General features: G+C 42.7%; 1 protein-coding gene across 6 annotated transcripts in view; it reads right to left on the reverse strand.

Annotated features, from left to right (window-relative positions):
* LOC141409959 (uncharacterized) overlaps positions 1 to 21,033 on the reverse strand; it is a 248,235-nt gene that overhangs the window by 124,655 nt on the left and 102,547 nt on the right. The window contains exon 6 of one of the 6 annotated variants that reach the window (XM_074036446.1): positions 18,626 to 18,639. The exons of 4 other annotated variants lie outside the window; for them this stretch is intronic. The gene's annotated coding sequence lies outside the window, so the exon portion shown is untranslated. Of the gene's footprint in view, positions 1 to 18,489; positions 18,640 to 21,033 lie in introns of those variants that run through there. One more of the 6 variants, XM_074036451.1, reaches the window with a different exon arrangement.

Raw genomic sequence — 21,033 nt, forward strand, 5'->3', positions numbered from 1 at the left:
CCTTTTAGAACAGGAGCATAAAGAGACAATGTAGCAAATGGAGCCCTAGCCCAGGGCTGGCTCACAGTGAGTCCACTGGGTCAATGGATCCACTCTGTGGTCATTTCCTTGGCTGCTCGTGGTGCAGTTGGAATGGACATACTTGGTAGTTGAAATTGACATACTTGGTAGGTTCCTTGGTCTGTGGAGTATGAGCTATTGTAGTGTAAGTGCTAACTGAGGGCAGAGGTGTTGCTAGTAAGGGAAAATATGAATGGGTCGTAGAGGAAGGAGATGATGAATACCAGTTGTAGCCTCAATACCAGCTCCTGCAGTGGGAACTGCAGTTAATTTTCCCAAGGAGACCATTCAAAATCCTGGAGGGGCTATTTCCAGAGTGGGCAAATTTATCAGACAAATGAAACATATCTAAGTGGCTCAAGGGGTGTACTATACAGTGTTTACCATGATGTATACTCAGACCTACACACACATACACACATACTCCTTAAAGACCAAGACACTTATTCCCTTCCATTAGTTCACAAGTGAGTTCCTTTTTGGGGATTGCCCTCAACTGAAGAGAGCAGCCTCACCAAGGTTATACTGCCTTCCCCGGAGCAGCTCTTCATCTATTGCCAAGAGCTACCTTCATGACTGGCTCAGGCTGAACACCCCTGCCTCACTCAGAGCCAGGAAGCATAAAATTCCTGGCACTCTTGTCTCAATTTGGGACAACTCCAAAGAGCCATCCTAACTCTAGAGTTCACTGTGAGATTGGCCAAGCCCCTGTTAAAATTGTATCACAGTTCAACTTTTGCCTCTGCCCAATCCCGCTTCCCTTGGTCCCTTCTGACAGCATTCCCCAATAAGCCACATGCAGACAAATGACCATCTCAAAGTTTGTTTCCCAGAGAACCTCCCCTAAAAGAGTCAGGGGCCAAGTATCAGAGATCTGGGCAAATATGAAATATCTGAACAATCAGAGGACAGGATCTATAGCTGGCTCTGGGCTGCCCAAATAGTGTTAAACATCGTGCCATCCATCTTCAGAAGCAGATCAACCCACCTTTGCCCAGGGCCAGAGGTAGCCCTGGAGTGTGGGTGGACCTGACCTAACCTCATGAAAATCATGTAGATTCTCCAATGATTCCCAGTAATGTCCAAGGACACACAATAATATCCGATGATGACCCCATAGCATCAAACAGGCAAGGCCCCAAGGAATCCATGTGTAACTCTTTGAACCAGAGTTGTGGGATTTTTCTCAAAGGGAGAGGACTCCTGTGATTAATTTCTTGGGAGCTTTGGAGGCAGCCCTAAAAGTCAAAGCACCCAACGCAGGCTTGCAATCAGCCATTCAGAGGTATTAGTAAAGCAGGGTCTCTCTCATCTAGGAGAGTCCCAACAAGCACACCTGGATACAGAATAGCAGCGCTTCCCCACAGGTGGATCACAACCCGCCCACGTGAATGGGTTACAGATGTGCACCGGGAGATACTGTTCTCTTAGTCTGCAGAGCAGGGACACAGGGTCTGGAGTAGCCAGAGAGCTCTGCAGTGGAATCAATCTCTCCCAAACCTTCTCAGAAAGTCCCCCTAAAGAAGCAAGATCTGATGCTGCTTGCCCAGTGAAAAACTTGGCAAAGCATCAAGTAGAAGAATGAAGGGTATATAAGAGATGAATTTGTGAATTCTCTGGATTTTATATAGATTTCTCCCAAATAATTCTCCATAGAGCTTTATTATTTTTCTATCCTGTGGTCCTAGGGGCCAATTAAATTGGCCATCAAATCTTATTGTAAAAAAAAATTCACCTGAAAGGATGTCACCCGGGGAAGCACATACCCTTGAAAAGGAAGTGCTGAGTCTATTTCAAACCAAACTCAGGCAGGCTTCTGCCTTCCTGAGGTGAAGGCTGCGTGGATATTACCCAAGAAGTGAGAAATTAATTCTTTCTCATACTACTTATCGTTGAAGGCATAACCAACATACTTTTGAATTTTCCCAGGCATTCTTCTTCCCACTTTGCTTAATGGCACCATATGGTTTCATGTCAGAAAGAAGTGCCAGTTATCTCCTTTCTCTTTATCTGCTGCAGGGCAGTGTCCGGTAGCATTGTCTATCCAGGTAGAAAGCCTCAAGGAGACTCGGGCGGGGGTGTGCGTGGGAGACATTGCCTTTGGCAGGAAACCATGCTTCCTAGGTGCCCATGTACCTGGGCTTTCCACCATGGCCTTGACCAGGCCACTTGACATGGTCCTCGGAGAGATTCAGCTGGGAAACGTGGAAGTGCTGGTTGTTTAGGGTGAGCTACTTTGACACTCAAAGAGAAAAGAAGCACTGTAATTACCAAGAGCTGCTGTTGTGACTGGCTCACACTGAATGACCCCAGCTCACCCCCCAAACCCAGGAAGTTTCTCAGTTCTTTTGTGTGATAGGTTTTATCCTGTGTTTGAGTCAGAAGAAAATTCAGGCTCCAAAGAAAAGTTACAGCAGCTCCACCAGCTTGGCTTTGAGTGCAAAGCAGAAACTGTTTAAGATTTGCACCTCAAAGAAAGTACCAAGTATTTGTCCTGGTATCCTGTTGCTGGGTGTCAGGCTGAACAGAGAATGGGATGCTCAAGGTTTTTGTGTTTACCACCTCCTGGATTTTTTATGACAACTTTACATAGTCTTCCCCAGTTACTGAACTCATACAGATCAGAGCAAGGTCTCTTTGCTTCCAGTTTTCTCCTCCTTTACAACAGCAAACAGATTCTCCTGAGACTGGAAACATTTGTTTTCTCAGCCCACTAACTCCAACTACAGTACATTTCCTCCTTATCATCAGTATTTAGTCTGTAATTATTCCAGTCTACTAACTCCCATAGAGGTTGGGGAGAGCCGTGGCTAAATTGCATAAATCACTGATTTTGGGTCCTTCATTGTCACTAATAAACTCAGGACATGGCAGTTACTAGAGGCCCAGTGCCTCAAATTCAGCGTACATTTATGCTTACAACCTGGGGAAGGAAAAAGAAGCTGCTGACAAGGACCTGCCATGAAGGTCAGAGGTTGCATTTAACTGCATTGTGATTGCAGAGTCGATTTGTTCTCTTGTCCGAACTTGTTAATAACAGGCTAATTTGGTTAAGTTATGAGAATGGCATCTAAAACAGTACATAAATGAAATTCTAATCAAGTCCAAACCCACCCATTCCCGAAGCTTCAGACCACTATATCTCAAGCTACTGTGATGTTTGACTCTACCGGGAATGGAAGGTAATTAACCTAAAATATAATTACTAAAAACATCCCATCCTGAAATATTTTCACTTAACCTCACATACCAGAGGTATCTTCCATTGAATGGCCAGTGAACATCAGCAAATGGGGGTGGCGTAGGTGATAGGGGAAGACCTTCGGAGTATGTCCTCAGTCTCAACCAGAAATCACACTGGTTTGCAAACCTGCACTAATTTCTAGGGCTGGCTAAACTGTCTAATTAGATGTGCACATGTAGGCGCACTGGAGGGAGCAGTCATCTTCCTCACCAGCTAGTCAAGTCCCCAAAATTACACCAAAGTTCTGGAAATACAGAGAACAAAAATATCAAGAGCTGCATAACCCCACTGATGTTCTAGAATTATTTATCATTCAGAAAACTCTGCATTTCTCATTTCTCTTCTGTGTCTTAAGTGGACCCATGCATTACAAATCTAGTTGCTGTGGATGGTAAGAAATGGTGTGTAGCAACCGAGGATGGGGCTGTGACTTGGCTTTGAGTGGGTAATCCACCTTAGGAAAAAGCTGGCCTATGGTGCCCCTGCAGGGCTCCATGGAAGTAATTTACATGTGCTCTTTAGAAGTGCCCCGCTCTTCCTAGCCCTTGGGGATGTCACAGATGGCAAACAAGGAAGGCTCACTGAACCCCAACATCTGGTCAAAAGTTTCCACCTGAAGAAGGAGAGTTAAATCCCTTATTTGAGTGGTTACATACCATTCCTGGATCCTCCATCCCCTCTGCTTCAACAACAATTATCTTGAAGTTTTAGACAGATTTTGAAAACATTTGAAACTCAAGAGTAGCTGTCTCAGGATAACATACTTCTTAACACAGAGATTTACATATTGGAAGAAAGTCAATAAGAGAAGCAACTTTGGGGAAGGAGGAAAGGAAATTTAATGAAGAGAAAAGGAGGTAGGTGACTAAATAGTTCAAGTCAGACTTGTATTTTATTTCCTATCCTGTACCATTTCTAAACTAATATTTTTATACTTTGGGTCTATCAATAAGAACTGGTTAAAAAAAAATAAGGAGGGAGGGAGCCTTAAATAAATGGTAACACTAATAGAGACCCAGGGACAGAGCCTTCTCTGAAATGCACAGCTTGCTGCTCCACATATAGTATCTTGAAAAATCTTTACTGCCTTCAAAGATACAGCCCTTGGCACCCAGCACTATGCCTCCAAGTTTAGAATGTGGACCTCCATATTTATGTTCCCCAGATGGTGGAATTTATAAATGCACCATGGGGTGCTATTGAAATTAATAATTTAATTCATTTCAGTGATTGTGCCTTGATTGCTAGTCATTATGGCAATAGCAGTTAGCAGAGTCTCCCAGTACTGGGATGTAGCTGAAGGGTAATATCAGGGAGAGCAATTCCTCTGTCATCTGATTTCAAATGCAGTCAATCCCTTCTGAATGGGGAATAGCCAAAAGTTTCTGGAATGAAAATGAAGGCGGCATCAACATAGATGAAGGTGGCTTCAATTTATGTGATTTCAAAAGTTTGAAATCAATCCTCTAAGGAACACTGGAATGATTTGTGATTGTTTTCGCTTGTAGAAGAAAAAGATAAGAGGAAACCCAATCACCACCTCCAAATACACAAATCTTTCACTCTGTGTCTGTGAAGAATCTGTATCCAAATAATTGAAAATTAACTCCACTTTTATTTTATATTCCCACTTGTCTGCTTATCAAGGGAATACACTGGCAGCTGGACTAAATGACTTTTAAGTCCCTTCCAGAGATTCTCAGAGATTCCCTCAGCCTATGACTGGGGGGACAGAGGGGAAGTAGTGACTGTGCATTTTCTCAAGGGAAGAATTTGCTTCTCTCAGCCTAATGATCTGGAAGCCCAAATGTGCAAGAGGGAAAATTATTGGGCACTGGCACACATAAGTATGGCCAATGTGAAAGAACCTGCTGGAATTTTTAACTCAGGAGGCTGTAACTGCCTTGGATTTACACAGTGCCTTTTCTTCTCTATGAAGCCTATACCATTTTTCATATTTCCCTCATAATCCTCAAACTTTTTGTTTATCACAGAAGGCCTGATTTATAGATTCTCAATCGATAGCTAAAGAAACTAATATATGAATAGTAAAATAATCCAAAAGAAGTTAGAAGTGGTTTCCTTTCCCCTGACTCCCAGGCCTTTGCTCCATCCACTAGCTTTCCCGTTTGGGATACACCATTTCAATCAACTCCCACAGCCCGAATGAGCAAGAAAAGAATCAGAATGCTTTCCCACATTATTATGGACTGAATGTTTGTGACCACCCCTCACTCCTGCTTAAATTTATATGTTGAAGGCCTAACTCCTAGCATGGCTGTATTGAAGATGGGGCCTCTGAGAAAGTAATTAAGATTAAATAAGGTCATAAAGGCACAACCCCAATCTGATAGAATTAGTATCTTTATTATAAGAGACATGACATTTCTCTTTCTCTCTCTCTTTCTCTCTCTCCTTCCCTCTCTCTCTATGTCTTTTTCTTTGCCATGTGAGGAAGAGCACCCTCACCAAAAAACAATCCTGCAAGACATTTCATCTTGGACTTCTAACGTCTAGAACAATCAGTTGAGCCACCCAATTTATGGCATTTTTGTTATGGCAGCCTGAGCAAATTAATACAGATTTTAACATCAGAAGTGGGGTAATACTGTAACAAATACCTGAAAATGTATGTGGAAGTGACTTTGGGCCTGGGTGATGGGAAAAGGCTAGAAGAGTTTTGAGGTACATGCTAGAATCAACCTAGATTGCCTTGAAGGGACTTTTGGTAGAAATATGAAAGTTAAAGGCAGTTCTGGTATGGGCTCAGTAAGAAAAGACAGGAGGTACAGAGAAAGCCTCTATCATCTTATGGAATATGTATATCATCATGAACAGACCATTAGAAACATGGATGTTAAAGGTCATTCTGGTATGGTTTTTGATGAAAATGAAGAGCAGGTTATTGAAAACTAGAAGAAATGTGATCCTTGTTATAAGGTGGCAAAGAACTTGGCTGAATTGTGTTCTAATGTTTTGTGGAAAATAAAACTTGCCAGCAACAAAATTAAATATTTAGCTGAGGATATTTCCAAGCAAAGTGTTGAAGGAGCATCTTGGGTTTTCCTTATCACTTATAGTAAAATGTGAGAGGAGAAAGAAAAATTGAAGGAATTGTTAAGCAAAAAATGAACCAGAATTTGAAGATTTGGAAAATTCTCAGCTTATCTACATTGAAAAAAATATAAGGAGAAAGCCTTTTCTGAAGAGAACACTAGAAGTGTGACTGAACAATTGTTTAATAAGAGATTAGTATGGGTGTAAACCACGAATTCAATCAGCCACCTCAGCAAACCCAGGAATAGAGATGGGATTATACCAGCAGAAACTCTGCCAGCTGGACTAAAAGATTAAAGAGGATGGAAAAAATGGTAGGAGATGAAAGAAACTGCCAGACTTCTGGGATTCTACAGGGCTGGACAATAGAGTTATCTGGCCAATAATATGCTTTATTCTTCAAGAAAAGGAAAGAATGATCCCAAAGGCAATTCAGAGATCATCAGGGCTGACACTTCCAGCATAGGCCCAGTGGGGCCTCTTCAGTTTTGGGGAAACAGGTTGCCACTGTCAAGAGCCTGGTCTGGTGCTATGAGGTGCAAGGCCATGGTCTGGTGCTGTGAGGGCGAGGCTGCCCCCATGGAGCTAAAGGGTACCCTATAATTATGTTGGGTGATGCTGTTGCCCCAATGGACCTAGAGGGTTGAGCATTGAACCAAAGACTGTTCCTGAGCCTTAACAGCTAATGAAATTTGCCTTGCTAGGTTGTCAACTTACTTGGGAGCCATCACCCCTTTCTTCTTTCTGATTTCTTCCTTTTGGGATAGGAATGTCTATTCTGTGCTGTTCCACCATCGTATTATGGAAGCACATAATTCATCTGGCTTCACAGGCTCAGAACTGGATAGAAATTTTGACTCAGGATGAATCATACCTTGAATCTCACTCATCTGATCTAGATAAATTTTAGATAAGACTTTGGACTAGAATCAATGCTGGAATGGGTTAAGACTTTTAGGGCTGCTGGGATGGAATGAATGTATTTTGCATGTGAGAAGGACATGAATTTGGGTGGGGCCAGAGAGCAAATTTTGTGAACTGAATGTTTCTGTCCCTCCCAAATTCATATGTTGAAGCCATAACCCCCAGTGTGGCTGTATTTGGAGATGAGACATTTAAGGAAGTAATTAAGGTTAAATGAAATCTTAAGGGTGGAGTCCTGATCCAATAAGATTAGGGTTCTTATAAGACCATATACCAGAGAGCAACATCCTTACACATGCATGCACACAAACAAATCCACCCCAATGAAAGGCCAGGTGAGGACATAGGGAAAAAGAAGCTATCTCCAAGCCAGGAAGAGAGCCCTGACCAGAAACTGAGTCAGCCAGAACCTTAATCTTGCACTTCCAGCCTCCAGAACTGTGAGAACATAAGTCTCTATTGTTTAGGCCTCCCAGTTTATGGTATTTTGTTATAGCAGCCAGAGCTGACTGAAACACACACCCTTCCCATCAGTACTAATCCTGCACAAGCCTCCATGCTCAGATTCTGCTGCCACTGCAGAGAGTGAAAGGGACAGTTTGGAAACAGAGGTGGAGCCAAGACACATACAGTCACTCCTAACCAGAGGGCTGGGACTTGGCAGCCAAATAAAGACCAGACCACTTGTCTCTTTTGCTTCACTCTCCAGTCTAGTGTGGATCAAGGAGCTCTCAGGGTGGAACCAGGATAAAGAAGCATTAACTACCTTTTTGTTCCAATCTGGTTTCAAGGAAAACTTTAAAAAGACTGGATTTGGAAGAGTGGCAACAAAAATGTGCCCTATTCTTGTGTTTTAGGGGCTTCACAGTAAATGTCCCTGATGAGCTAAGTACATGGTAGTTACAAGAGAGATGCCTTCAGTCATTGTGCTAAGTGATTAGGGTGAACACCATATGAAAGAAATGACCAGGATTCCCTCTTAATCCCTCTAAGTACCTCACCTCTTGTTTTCCTGTCAGGTTGTACTTCTGGAGTAGTGCTTCTCACACTCGCTTCTCTGTGTAGTCTGCAGGCTCTGAGAAAGTGTTCCCCACTCACTTTCAGTGCTATCCCCATGACACCAGCATGGGGGATTCACATGGGGAAGAGGCTCACTAAATGTTACTAAATTATATTCGTCTGATTGGTGAAAGTAAGAGATATTGCCACTTTGGGAGGCCCAGACGGGCGGATCACGAGGTCAGGAGATTGAGACCATCCTGGCTAACACGGTGAAACCCCATCTCTACTAAAAAATACAAAAAACTAGCCGGGCGAGGTGGTGGGTGCCTGTAGTCCCAGCTACTTGGGAGGCTGAGGCAGGAGAATGGCGTAAACCCGGGAGGCGGAGCTTGCAGTGGGCTGAGATGGCACCACTGTACTCCAGCCTGGGCGACAGAGCCAGATCCCGTCTCAAAAAAAAAAAAAAAAAAAAGAGAGATCTCTAGAACTGGATAGAACTTGTTCATCAAAAAAAAAGAGGCATGAAGAGCCAAATCTCCCTAAGATATTTCAGTGGTCCCAGACCCTTTCCTATGTGACAAGAGAGTGACGTTCAGGTGGCATTTTTCTCAGAAATGCAGGGTCTCCTCTACTGTCAACATCGAGGGTCTTGCGGGATGGGTGGGGACTTTGAGCCATTGCTTTTTCCCTCTTCTTTGCTCTCATGCAGTTGTTATTGTTGCTGCTGGCGTTTCACAAATCATCACTTATTCTTGAAAATGCCTTCCTGTGGGCCAGCAAAATATGTAGCAGAGAGAGCCTTGGACTAAAAGTTAAGTGAATTAGGTCTTAATCCCAGTACTTTCCCAAACTCTCTGTGTGAACTTGGGCAGATCTTTAGATGCCCTTCGTCCCAGCTTCCTCTTTAAGGGTGGCATGATGGAAGGGGAGTGGATTTGGGGATAGAACAAACATGAGTTTAAATGCCAGACTTTCCTGTTATAAGGTATGTGACCCTAGGCAAGTGACTTCACTCTCTGAGCCTCAATTTCTTCATTTCTACATGAAGATAATACATGTCCTACTATATAGTGTTGATAAGAGCTTTAAATATGTTCGTGTATGCCAAACACTTCGCAGAACACCTGGCACAAAGCAGGCATCCAAATATGCTATTTGCTTCACTCTTCCATAAAATGGGGCTTAATCCTCTGCTCTTCACACAGTTGTTTAAAGGATCAAATGAGATTGTAGGTGATAGAGATCCCTGAAAACTGCAAAATACTACACACTTGTAAAGTAGTCACATGGGATTAAGAGAAATAGAACATAAATGACTAGCTTCTCTTGGATTATCCTCCAATATCCAAAGAAAATTGCCCAATATTTTCAAAGTATTTAAAAAACAATTTTAAAGAAGGAAACGAACATGAATTGCTTTATAATAGAAGCCATGGTGGGGGTTGGGGGAAGGAGGAAATGAAACTTCAAGTGTAGTAGGCTATGAGCTGATGATAGAAATGGCTCTGATTCATACCTATGTCCTGGTCCATCAGCAAAGTTTCATTCAAGCCCAAACTAAAAGTATCAGAAGAAAAGGACTGGTCCAATTACCATTTTGGTCTGTCTTTGGTATTTCAGGTTCGCTGGAAAATCTGAAGATGGATAAAGTCTAAGTGTTTTTATCGTGGCCTCGTGCTGAGTGTACCTGGCATATCAGAACACCTTGGTCATCCTGTATTTGTAGGACAGCACTTTCCAAACTGGTGCATGGAATGCTATTCCACACAATGTTACGGGGCTCTGCAGTCCAGTAAGTTCAGCAAAATCTTTATTCTACTCTCAGACAGTCGCAGGTCATATGCATAAAGTAAAGGTCCTGAGAAGTCCTATAGACAGGTATATTTGTATAACCCAGAATTTTCCAAACTAATTAGACTGCAAGACTTTCCCCCTTCCTTCAGTCTACAAAGTCGTAATTAATATCAGTTAGAACAACATTCTCTAGAAACACAAATACAAGAAAAGGTTTGTCTGCCCACCAGGGACCCTGTTCTACTGTGCTGGGACCACAGTCCATATGCAGCAGAGCATGGTTGGAAGGCAACATCAGCTTCAGGACCTTTGCTAGATAATTATGCTTATTCCTCCATCAATGTGGTGAACTTGGGATGCCACTTTGAGGAGCAGAGATCATAAATGCCGTTTCAGTGTAGCAAATATTCACCACCATGAGCCCCTGCAGAGGGTCTTGGGCAAAGGAGCCCTATATAACCTCATACAGTACCAGAGCACATTCTTTTCCTGGGTTTAGACATCATGATTCCCCATAACAATGGGAGGCTGAGGAGGGGGAGGAAACAAAGGTACTTCCCTCATTCCAGAATGAAACAACAAATGCATCGAAAATCAATTCAAATCACTTGTTCTCCCTCCCCTTCTCAAAACCATTCCAGATCAAAATGTTGGTAAGCTTGCCATTGAGAGAAATCTGGCATCTTCAAGGTGGTTACACAGTTTTCTGAATTCACTCTAAACATGGTTCTAGCTTAAAGAGCAAAAACTTAAATTGAGCAGGAAAAAATCACACAGGATAACTGGCCACATGTTTTACATCCTCTTTTCCCAGCACCCTGCAGGAGCACGCACACACACACACACACACACACACACACACACACACACGCACACACACACTTATTCTTCTATTTATTTTCCTCCACTATTCATATTCATTGGCATCATCCTTTCCTCCCAGTGATGATCTACTCCATTGTCTTTTCGCCGCATAATTCAATTCAAGACAATTGTTTCTTATCCACTGTGTGCCAGGCACTGAGCTTAGAGTCATCCGTTCTCGGAGTCATCTTGGAGCAGAGTCATCTTGGATACCGCCCCCTTCTACACAGTGTCTAACTGATCACAAACTCCTATCAATGCCACTGCCTCTGGTCACAAACTCCTATCAATTCTGCCTCTGAAATTTCACCCAAATATTACCAGATCTCTTTCCTTACTACCCTCTCCTTATTTCTCACCCAGAAAATTGTAGCAGCCCAATGTGTCTCCTTGTCTTCAGCATCTATCCATTTCCAAACTAGGTCAGACATAAATCTGATCACGAACTCATCATGCAAAGATCTTCAATGGCTCTGCATTTTCTATGGAAAATAATCCCAACTTTAGACAGTGGTCTAAGGGGTCCTTCAGAGCCTAGCCCCCAGTTACCTATAAAATTCCAAGTTTCCAGGACTCCTGCCTTCTTCTTTTCCCATTTCATACCTCCCCTAACAGTAATGCCAGGTCTAATTCTTCACTGTAACATTAGTACACAACCAGGACTGGCACATTCAGGTACTCACCAAATCTATGTCCAGTGATATGTGGCACAGATAGATGGATGGATAGATGGAAAAGATGTTTCCTATTTCAGCAGCAATAGAGAAGTAAGTGTATGCTTTCCTACTGCTGCTGAAACAAATTACCACAAACTATGTGGTTTAAAACAATACAAAGTTATGATATTATAGTTTTGGAAGCCAGACATCCAAAATGAGGCAGCCGGGTTGTGTTGCTTCTGAAGGCTCCAGGGAAGAATCTGTTTGTCTTTCCCAGTTTCTAGAGGCTGCCTGCATTTGTTGGCTTATGGTGCCCTCCATCTTTAAATGCATCACTCCAACCTCTGCTTCCATAGTCTCACATCCTTCCTCCCTCTGCATCTCTGAATTTGACACTCCTGCATCTCTCTTATAAGGATCCTTGTGATTGCATCATTGGGCCTGCCAAGATAATCCAAGATGCTCTCCCTATCTGTCGATCATTATTCATATCTGCCAAGTCCCTCTTGCCATTATTCACAATTATGTGGAGCCATTTTTCAGCCTTTCACAGTGAAAAGTACATTTTTTAAGAGAGTTTATGATGGGTGTCGCATAAACTGCCAGGAGAAGTCATAAACAGGTGAGCCTGAAGTCTGCCTAGAAAGGCAAAGAAAAGCATTACAGATGGAATGGTTTCCAAGCTGAGTTTGAAGAACAGACAGGTGTTCTAACTGGACAAAGGGAAGCAGCCCATCCAACTGGAGGCACAGGACACGGCACAACAAAAAGTAAAGAGGCTTGGAGGTGGGGGCAGCAGGTGGGCATGACCGAAGCACAAGGTTCAAATATTGGAGGTGGAGGGCAGGATCTTACATGCCAAGCTGATGAATTTAGAGTTTAATCTGGAGTCTGCATGGAATCATCAACAAAGCAATCAGGGATATGTCATACTGTGTTCTAGAACAGCATCATCCATTAGACGTTTCTTTTTTTTTTTTTTTTTTTTTTTTTTTTTTTTTTTTTTGAGACGGAGTCTCGCTTTGTCGCCCAGGCTGGAGTGCAGTGGCCGGATCTCAGCTCACTGCAAGCTCCGCCTCCCGGGTTTACGCCATTCTCCTGCCTCAGCCTCCCGAGTAGCTGGGACTACAGGCGCCCACCACCTCGCCCGGCTAGTTTTTTGTATTTTTAGTAGAGACGGGGTTTCACCGTGTTAGCCAGGATGGTCTCGATCTCCTGACCTCGTGATCCAATGAATGAAATGTCCCCTATCTGCACTGTTCACTTAGCCACATGGGCTACTGAGTACTCAATGTGTGGCTAGGGTAACTAAGAAACTGAATTTTAAATTTTATTTAATTTTAATAAATTTAAATTTAAATAGGTGTAGACAGCTAGTGGCTACTGTACTAGATAATGCTATTCCAGACATATCATCTGGAGAGTGAATTGGAGGTAATTTGGAGGTGCAGGAGACTGAAGGCAGGATTCCAGAAAGCATCTGCCCAGATGAAAAGTGATCACAACCTGAACCAAAACAGGAGCAACAGTAATCATGTTTGGTGGAAACATTAGAAGGAAATGTCTAATATAGGATTGGGGGATTTGGTTGATTGGATCTAGGCATAGTCAGGACTTGGCTGCATCTCTGTTTCTCACTTGGGTGGCCAAACGATGCTATTTACCAAGCAAAAGGTGCAGAGTTAAAGGTAAGATGAAAATCTTAATTTGTTAACAAACCTAATTTTTAGATACCTATTAGTAAAGACATTCCAAAATACCTATGTGTCGAGTCCATGAGAGGGAGATCTGGAATGACGAAGTGGGTTTGGAAACTATCAGCAGACAGGTGATGGCTAAATCCCAGGGCATAGCTCATTTTGTCCAGGAGGAGTAAAGAGCATGGAAAAGCCAAGGCCAAAAGACAGAACCACGAGAAGCACCTGCATTTAAAAAAACAGCAAAAGCTGGGAAGCATAAATTAATGAGCTACAAGGAAAGATGCAAGAGAAGGGGTTGTGGGCTCCCAAAGAGGGAACAGACTCCAAAGGAAATTGTCAATTTCCCTTAGGGAGGTCAAATGTGACAACGACTGACAAGCTGCATGGGATTTGAAATGGCAGGACAGTTTCAGTAGTGTTGGGGGTGTGGATGGGGCAGTGGAATCCAGAGGATTTATGGGTGATTGGAGGAAGAAAGTGGGGCACCATCACAGATCCTTCGTGTTAACTCTGGTCTCTGTGAGTTTGACTGTCAAGAGAGAAAGAGGAGCAGAGCAGGAAAGAAAGACGAACATGAGAGTAAAAAGACAGGTAAAACTTGCACCCATTTACAAGCTGCGGGAAAGAAGACCAAAGTGTGGGGGAAGCTACAAATGCAGGAGAAAGAGGGAAGGGACATAGAGGGGCTGACAGCTATCCAGACCAAGCAATTTTGTACTTTAGCTTTCCATAAAATAAAAGAAAATAGAAAAACATATATCTAGATTCCATTTTTTAAATCCCCATTTAAAAAGTAATTGTATGTGCACAAATAGCACAGTCTGTTGTCAAATGTAAGCAATAGCATAGATATTTATCAGTATGCTTTCCCTACCAGGCCATTTTGGGAGTACACATTTAATCAAAGTATGTCTGGTATTTCTATCAAAATCTCTGCCAGGGAATGACTGATGGAGCATTCAGAACCCCTGAGAATCAGCCCCTTGCCACTGGCTGAGCAGAGGACAGAAAGGCCTTCTTTCCAGATGGCTTCAGAGGAAAGTTTATGCAGAGCAAAGCTACAAGAAGATAAGATCAGTACACTTTGCCCCCTCAGGTTCCCCATTGTTCCACCCCCTGCTCCCCTAAGACACATAACAGTAAACCCTACTGTTGCATGAGAGTGGGACATCACGGTTTCCACCTGGGCTCATCTTCCCTTTAACTCAGAGGAGGCCAGCTGGCTTAGAGTAGTTCCTCAGAAGAGGCCTCAGGGAGGGTCAGAGGGACTGAAAGGGAAAATGAGGGAGCAGGAGGGAGCAAGAAAGACGAAGATGGAAATCCACAACCCAATGAGTTGTGGGAGGGAATGTCAAAGTAAACCAAAATTTATGTTACCCATTTTAGATTTTGGCCTTGGGAGTATCAAGGACACACAGAGAGTTAGATGATGTACTATGGGAAGGGTGACTCTAGGCCAGCACCTTGCAAGCTCTTGGAGAAAGAGGAGGAGTAAGGGTGAAGGGGAGAAGAGGGCAGAGGAGAGAGAGAAGGTGGGAGGAGGTGGCAGAGAAGGCCAATGCAGCTGTGTTTTGCTATTCTCTCAATTCTTCACATATCCCCCCATCATCAGCCCACATTCCCAGTCCAATGCCGGGTTTGAAAATCTGTTAAATGTTTATGTGACTCTCATGGAAGCTTTCCTTCTCTTTATTGGCACTCAAAATGGTGGCAGCCTGGCCCTGTTTATTCATTAATGCCTCTAAGTCAATACTGAAGAAGTCAGAGGACTAGCAAATGGCAAAGCCAACAGCTCTTTCCTATGTCTTCAAGGAAGGACGAATGTTCAAGACAGTCCATATTCCTTTCTGTCACAAGCTAAAAATACAGAAGAAAAAAAATGAACTTCCAACTAGTAGAGAAATTTTAAAGGTAACTTGTCATTTTCAGATCAGGAAAGTATGGCCCAGAAATGCTAAATGAATTGACCAAAGAAACAGACTAGAGCCGAGGTCCCCAGATCCATATTTAATTCCCTTTCCACTGACTCAGAGGTTTTCAAACTGTTTCCTGGAGGTATTGTGGAGAAGGGGACAGCCAGGAGGAAGCCCAGTCAAATAGGCAGACTGCTTTCATAACAGTCAACCATGGTAATTCCCTTTCATCTGACAAATACACACACACACACTCACATACACACACATGCACACACATGCATGCACACACACACACATGGCTTTCACATAATATTTCATTTGAAGAAATTTTCTGTTACTAAAACTAAGTTTTAAAAAACACTGTTGCTATTCTTATGTTTTATGTACAACAAGACCTCAGGCCTTGCTCTATAAACTCATTGTCAAATACACAGGCTTGTTTCAATATGAGTATGATTTATGACTGATGAGGAGCCTGAGTGAATAACAAGAGTGAGAATTAATTCAGGACGATACTATATGACAAGCGGACCATCACTAGGAAGTGTATGACAATAGTTGCATACACTTTTGCAAGCACTGAAATCCCCCAAAGAGCTTGTTAAAACACAGACTGTTGGATCTCACACTAGAGTTTCTGTTTCAGAAAGTGTGGGGTGGTGCCCAAAATTTGCGTTTCTAACAAGTCCCTAGAGGCTGCTGATGCTGCTGGTTCGGGACCACACTTTGAGGACCAACGGTACAAAGTACAGACTGTTGAATGGAGTTAGTTCTATCACGAGGTCCTCATGATGCTTCAAACTGAACTTTCAGGGTAAAAGAAGGACTCTTTTTAGAGGCAATATTATTCAACCAGTGAAAATAGTACCTGGGAACTTTGTAAGACATGAAAAGGTATTTATAAGATTGAATAAAAAATATGACTTCAATGAGAAAATGTAATAGGAGGAAAAGTGAAATGTGCTAATTATTTTCTCTGCTGTATAAAATAGGCATTGACCTCTAGATTTTGTGCAGGTATGGTGGTTGGTGGTTAGGGTAGAAATAAATGTGTATCCTAGTCACTCGTTCATATAAAAACCATTTATAAACATTGGAGTTTGGAGTAGAAATAAATCCCTATTTATATGCGTATGAGTATCACATGTACTCATTCTTTCCACAAATATTTACGAATTCCTACTATATAACAGGCACTAGGGGAAAGACACATGTTTGTTGCCTTTAGTCTGGTGGAGGAAACAGGAAGTGAGATAAGAGCTAAGAGAAGTGTATGGAAAATCCTACGAAAGGGGAACCATTTGGTTTGGTAGATACTGAGCTCTATTTGGAACGGTGTGTATTTGGGTTGTATGTGTCTGTAACTCATGAGGGAAACCTGGGTTGGAGATGTAGACTGGCCATCCCTATCCATTTATGGGTATAAATGATTTCTCCATGAAAACAGGTGTAGTGTGAGAAAAGGAACATTAGCATTTATGGATCAGGTAGAAGAGGGGTAGCCGGTAGAGAAGAGTGGGAGGCTGACTGTGGACTAATAGAAATGTAAATATAACATATACAATTAAGGGCATATTAATATTTATGTTTTGAGAAATAATAACTTATTTACTTGAAATAATATGTCTTTAGTAATTTAGTCAATATGCCCTGTGAGAAAAAGCTAACATGCTAAATTACTCATAGCATGTCTTATACTTCCCGGTTAGAATCCAACCTCACTCTGTATTTTCATGTATCCTGGTGTCTTATGTAAGTAAACAAAAGATAATCCCTCACAGAAAACTGTAAAGCCCTAATTAATAATTTTCCTAATAGTTTTATTCTTAGGGCCATTAGCTTTCAGTCATTTAGTCTTGAAATGCCATTGAAAATTACAAAGATAAAATACTACTCTACGCTAGAAATGAACAAACCATTGATACTACAACATGGATTAATCTTAAATGCATTTGCTAAGTGAAAGAAGACAGACCTAAAAGGCAAATACCACATGATTTCATTTATGTGACATTCTGGAAAAGACAAAACTTGCAGAAACAAAGAACAGATCAGTGACTTTCAGGGGTGAGGGGTGGAAATTTTAACTACAAAGCAATAGCACAAAGGACTGTTGAGAATGATAAAAGTGTTCTGTATCTTAATAACAGTGATGCTTACATGACTCTATACATTTGTCAAAACTATAAAACTCTGCACCTCAAAGAGTAAATTTTACTGTATGTAAATTTAAAAATAAATAAAAGTCTTAAAATATAAATCTTTAATAGTTACCACTTCAAAGGATGCTATGGTTTGAATGTGTCCCCCAAAGTTCATGTGTTTGAAATACGATCCCCAATGCAACAGCATTGAGAAGCGGGACCTTTAAGAGGTGATGAGGGTGTGAGGGCTCTACCCTCTTGAATAGATTAATGCTGTTATCTCCAGAGTGGGTTTTCTGTAAAAGCAAATTCAGCTCTCATTTGCTCTCTGTTGCACCGTCTCGTGCCCTTCCATCTTCTCCCCTGGGATAACACAGCAAGGAGGCCCTTACCAGATGCAGCCCCTCAATGTTAAACTTCCCAGGCTCTAGAACCATGAGCCAAATAAACTTCTGTTTATAAATTACCCAGTCTGTGGTATTCTGTTATAGCAATAGTAAAATGGACTAAAACAAAAGGATCTTATTTAAAATAAATCCAACTTGTCATTTTATGATCAAATCATCTACACACACACAACACACACACACACTCATTCCTCTTTGTAGAAATTCCATACAAAGTTATTTATTCGCTAGTAATCTTACTCCAGGGGAGTTTGGTTGACTTTCCCAAGACAGAATAGAAGGTAGCTGTTCAACTCTTTTTCCTGAGGTGCCTCAAATTTCTACTTGTTCATTAAGAGAATTCTCCAGAGACAGATGTATTACAGCACTTTGAGAACTATATTCACACCCACTGCTGAAGAGTGAAAAGAGATAGCTCAAGGTTCCACTCTGTGAAACAATTTAGTGGCTAAATGTGTTACTTAGGAACTAAATCCAAGCAGGTACTTAAAAAGAAGCAATTAAACATGGTGACAAATACTTCCCAGAGTATATGGGTATTTAGACTTCTGCTTAAGTCTCCCATCCCTGCATCAGTGCACACATTACACTTCAAGTACACATCTCTTTATACACTCTATTACCTCATGGCCATTACTTGTGGTTGATGAATGCTGGTGTTCACAGAACAGCGTGCTGATGCATTTTTTCCTGCCATTGTATGTAACATGTTTTCTAATTCTTTTGCTCTATTCAGCATTTGACCCCAACGATGGGGGATTATGGTATTAACTCTCTACCCAGCACACATTCTTTACAGACTCTCACTAAATACTGTAAGCCTGCTGCAGAGAGGAATAAAAGTGAAAGCATACCGTCTGGTCTTAAGCTGAGCACACAGAGGGTCGTGATCCAATTGGAAGGGAAGCAGAATTTTTAAAAAGAAAGAGGTTTGACCAAATTTTAATCCATGTCATTTTCATTTCTCTTACCCTGTGGATTTGGGTGATTTTATTTACACTGTCAGCTTGAGCCTAGGGATTGGAAATCAGGCTTTTATGGAGATTATTAAAAGTACATACAGTACACTAAAGGTTGGGCTAACTCTGATATATGCTGCTAAAAATATGAATGTGAATGCCCTGGCATTAGAAGCCACGGGCGTACATTTCATCCTCCTTAGAAGGTTATTCTTGGGAGCTGGCCCTGCTGCAATGGTAATGAGATGCAGGCTGTCAGGATATTTCTAATAGGTAGCAAATGACCAGGGATGGAGGTGAATCAGCATTACTCAGATGAGAAGGTAGCTCTTTATACCATTAATTCCAATCCAAAGTAATTCCACCATCCTTCTCCCAAAAGAGAGGGCACTGTAAATGTGGGGGAGGGGAAGAGCAGAGAACTAAAGCTCCAAGGATTTATTGATGGGTTGGACACGCTGCAATGTCATCCAAGTTTCTAGGATGAGTTTCGTTGGGTCTGAGCTTCTCAGATGCATCACCAGTAACTTTCAGTTAGGTAATGTCATATAGGCTTAGGTTACAAAGATAACGCTCTGCACCTCAGTCAGAATGTTGAAGATCTCAATGGATAAAAATGAAATGGTTTATCAGATCTCAAAATACTAGGAGCATGGGGCGGAGCAAGATGGCCGAATAGGAGCAGCTCCAGTCTCCAACTCCCAGCGCCAGCGACACAGAAGACCGGTGATTTCTGCATTTTCAACTGAGGTACTGGGTTCATCTCACTGGGGAGTGCCGGACGATCGGAGCTGGTCAGCTGCTGCAGCCCGACCAGCGAGAGCTGAAGCAGGGCGAGGCATTGCCTCACCTGGGAAGCGCAAGGGGGAAGGGAGTCCCTTTTCCTAGCCAGGGGAACTGAGACACACAACACCTGGAAAATCGGGTAACTCCCACCCCAATACTGCGCTTTAGGAAACAGGCACACCAGGAGATCATATCCCACACCTGGCCGGGAGGGTCCCACACCCAACGGAGCCTCCCTCGTTGCTAGTGCAGCAGTCTGTGATCTACCGGCAAGGCAGCAGCGAGGCTGGGGGAGGGGCGCCCGCCATTGCTGAGGCTTAAGTAGGTAAACAAAGCTGCTGGGAAGCTCGAACTGGGTGGAGCTCACAGCAGCTCAAGGAAACCTGCCTGTCTCTGTAGACTCCACCTCTGGGGACAGGGCACAGTAAACTAAGACACACAGACACCTCTGCACAGACGCAAACGACTCTGTCTGACAGCTTTGAAGAGAGCAGTGGATCTCCCAACACGGAGGTTGAGATCTGAGAAGGGACAGACTCCCTGCTCAAGCGGGTCCCTGACCCCTGAGTAGCCTAACTGGGAGACATCCCCCACTAGGGGCAGTCTGACACCCCACACCTCACAGGGAGGAGTACACCCCTGAGAGGAAGCTTCCAAAGCAAGAATCAGACAGGTACACTCGCTGTTCAGAAATATTCTATCTTCTGCAGCCTCTGCTGCTGATACCCAGGCAAACAGGGTCTGGAGTGGACCTCAAGCAATCTCCAACAGACCTACAGCTGAGGGTCCTGACTGTTAGAAGGAAAACTATCAAACAGGAAGGACACCTACACCAAAACCCCATCAGTACATCACCATCATCAAAGACCAGAGGCAGATAAAACCACAAAGATGGGGAAAAAGCAGGGCAGAAAAGCTGGAAATTCAAAAAATAAGAGCGCATCTCCCCCGGCAAAGGAGCGCAGCTCATCGCCAGCAACGGATCAAAGCTGGACGGAGAATGACTTTGACGAGATGAGAGAAGAAGGCTTCAGTCCATCAAATTTCTCAGAGCTAAAGGAGGAATTACGTACCCAGCGCAAAGAAACTAAAAATCTTGAAAAAAAAGTGGAAGAATTGATGGCTAGAGTAATTAATGCAGAGAAGGTCCTAAACGAAATGAAAGAGATGAAAACCATGACACGAGAAATACGTGACAAATGCACAAGCTTCAGTAACCGACTCGATCAACTGGAAGAAAGAGTATCAGCGATTGAGGATCAAATGAATGAAATGAAGCGAGAAGAGAAACCAAAAGAAAAAAGAAGAAAAAGAAACGAACAAAGCCTGCAAGAAGTATGGGATTATGTAAAAAGACCAAATCTACGTCTGATTGGGGTGCCTGAAAGTGAGGGGGAAAATGGAACCAAGTTGGAAAACACTCTTCAGGATATCATCCAGGAGAACTTCCCCAACCTACTAGGGCAGGCCAACATTCAAATCCAGGAAATACAGAGAACGCCACAAAGATACTCCTC

The sequence above is a fragment of the Macaca fascicularis genome, chromosome 1 (genome assembly GCF_037993035.2).
Source record: "Macaca fascicularis isolate 582-1 chromosome 1, T2T-MFA8v1.1".
Classification (NCBI taxonomy): Eukaryota; Metazoa; Chordata; class Mammalia; order Primates; family Cercopithecidae; genus Macaca; species Macaca fascicularis.